The sequence below is a fragment of the Triticum aestivum genome, unplaced genomic scaffold, assembly GCF_018294505.1.
Source record: "Triticum aestivum cultivar Chinese Spring unplaced genomic scaffold, IWGSC CS RefSeq v2.1 scaffold79969, whole genome shotgun sequence".
In the NCBI taxonomy this organism is placed as follows: Eukaryota; Viridiplantae; Streptophyta; class Magnoliopsida; order Poales; family Poaceae; genus Triticum; species Triticum aestivum.
In genome coordinates, this window is record NW_025231521.1 from 1,826 (window position 1) to 4,893 (window position 3,068).

General features: G+C 44.9%; 1 pseudogene; it reads left to right on the forward strand.

Annotated features, from left to right (window-relative positions):
- Positions 1-2,290: 2,290 nt before the first annotated feature.
- Positions 2,291-2,670, forward strand: LOC123175818 (cell number regulator 7-like; annotated as a pseudogene).
- The last annotated feature ends 398 nt before the right edge of the window (positions 2,671-3,068 follow it).

Here is a 3,068-nt window from a genome sequence, read left to right on the forward strand (position 1 = left end):
GACCAATGGTGGTGGGCCAGGAGCGAGGCCCATTGGTCCCGGTTTGTCCCACCAACCGGGACCAAAAGGTCCAGACGAACCGGGACCAATGGCCCACGTGGCCTGGCCGGCCCCCGGGGCTCACGAACTGGGTCCAATGCCCCCATGGGTCCCGGTTCTTGACTGAACCGGGACTAATGGGCTGACCCGTCCTGGACCTTTGCCCCCTTTTCTACTAGTGATGGCTCCGTACTTGGTCTATCCTGCAGAAGCCGGAGGACAGGGACCATTTTATGATGGTGTCTACACAGCTAGAGCGTATGGCGAGGGAGGTTTTCTATCCCCATGGATGGCGGTGTGATTTACGGATAGGATCTACCGCACCTTAGGCTAGACACGATTTATTGCTTGGCATTGTTTCGAATTATTATTTTTAGGGAGCTCTGGACTTTTTGGCTGTGTGCATCTAGCTATGCAGAGGCTGGGCTTTCTTTCGATATGATTGTATCACCTCGATATATCTATTCAATGAGAAGTCCTTTATCGAAAGAAAAAAAGTCATACTTAAATAAGTTTGACTTAGGACAAGGCTAGAACTTCAAGTAGTCACAAAGGGAGACAGTATGGGCTTCTGTCAAAAGAAAAAGTTTTTGCAACTTATAAAATTTGCACCATCTATGGTGTATCACTGCACCACTAGCTATGCAACAACAATGTATGATGTACTGATTTATCACTACAATGATAACATGTGTGTAATATTCATATTGTCTATTTCCCTATTCTTATACTCATAACATTTTATTAAATGAGGATAACCCCTGACCTCTGCATCATTGGGATGCACTAATAGCTCTATACCACTGCGATGTGATATGTACAACTCTCTCTCTCTCTCTCTCTCTCTCTCTCTGAGGTATCACGCCTTTAGCACTTCAAAATTTCCGCATCATATCCTTCCTTTCTCCAAATTTAGCTCCAATTCATAGTCATGCTTCAGTTTGATTGTATCTCATAACTCATGGATGGAAGCAAATCTATATTACAAATATTTTATGGACTTCAACACCAAATCCTGCTACTCTCTGTCGAGCACCATGACCGATTTACGATGAGAATGCTCAAAAGTTCCTCTGTGATGGCAAGCTCCTTCTGAATTCATGTATTTAATAACGTTACAGTTTTAGATGCATTTGTGCTAGTTATCTTATATTCCTCTTCGACACACTAAATTACAAATAAGCGTTGTTTCGTTTGCAGTAGTGGTATCTATTTGCTTTAAAACATCGATATCACAGGGACAGCTCGAACGCAGAACACGGAAACATACACAACAAACGTGCGCGGATACCGATACGAGAGCTGACGTTCCAACCCTGTCCACCAAATGTCGGTCCCTGTTTTTCCTATCTTTGAGGCACCCCAAATAACTATAGGTGTAACACAACTCATCCATAAATAGCATCGAAATATTCCAGTGAAACAATAGTTCAAATATAAATTACAATCAAAGTATAAAGTTTTTAAATAAAATTGTTCCAATTTAAATTCAACTTTGTCCGACATATGTTTTAGTTGTCCCTTGAAGCGTCTACATATGCTCAATCAAATCATTCCGAAGCTACTCATGAGTTCCTTGATGCCGAATATGTTGATGCATTTGATTGAAATCCTAAAACGTCAGTGGATCCGGTGGTGGAGGTTTGACAGGATCACCCATCCGCTCAAAATCCAGACCAATGCAAAATGCCTTACCCTCATCCTCCACAATCATGTTGTGCATGACCACAAGCTGTCATCACCATCCACAACGTCTCTGTATCTCATATTTTTGTAGGTACTCAAACAACTGCAAAACGGGCTTGGAGCACTCCAAATGCCTCTCCACATATTTTCTAGCTTCTTCTTGTCTTTGGCAAAGTGAGATTTTTTTCTACCCTTTGGCTCAAAGATGGTGTTTACGGAGGTCGCCCACGAAGGATATGTATCATCACAAAGATAGTAGCTCATGTGGTAGTCATGAACATTGCTGGTACAGTTGCATGGAAGCTAGTCCCATAGTCAACCTAGCGAGCAATGAAGGCCACTTCAGAATGTTGATGTCATTATGTGACCCGGGCAAGCAAAAGAAAGAGTGCGAAATCCAGCGGTCGATGCAACTGCTTTAAGAATGATGTGGGCTTCTTACAATGGTCTTGATATTGCCGTTTTTTGAGCATATGAGCAGTTCTTCCATTTTCAGTGCATGCAATCCAAGGATCCGAGCGTACCTGGACACCCTCTTGCTTTTTGATAGTGCTAGGAGCCCTCGATGTCTGCGATAGTTGGTTCTATCAAGTACTCTCCAAACACCTTGACCACCACAGTAGAAAATATGGCCACGGCGAGCGGCGCCGGCGCGGTGCTTTACGTGGCGGTGGGGGTGCTGCGGGGTGGCAGTGCCAGTGGATCTACTCTTGTGTCTACCACACCAAGATGCGCGCCCAGTGCAGGCTCCGGGAGACCCCATTCCCGGACTGCTGCGTCCACTTCTGCTGGCTCGAGTATTGTGCCATCTGCCAGGAGTACCGCGAGCTCAGCAACCCAGGCTTCGTGATTGACATCGGGTGGAACGCCAACGTGGAGCTGCAGAAGCAGCTGGGCCGCAGCGACGGCTCCATCATGCAGCCCACCACGCAGCACATGATATGACAGACACGTTCATTGTCGGTCTGTATATATATCGGTGCTGCTACCTTAGCTTAGCTATGTACCTGTTGGATTGGATCCATACTTAGTCTTTATTGATAGCAGATCGCAACATAGGTCCGTTGTGGTTGGTTTGCTTCTACCATTTAATAGGTAGGCATCCTTGTTACGAGGTTTCAGGTTTTCATGCTGGTAAGTAGTAACCATGAACTATCACAGTGTGATATGATGTACCTTTTGTGTGGCATTGATGTTTAATTATTTCTTTTGCTCCCAGGCCATCACTTGTTTGTCACGATGTTGCTTGGGTAGGAATATGAGAGTCGGTAATTAAGAGGGAATTGGGGATTCGGGGACGAGAACATATAATAGCCTAGTCAGTGCCTAATTTTAGTCCCACA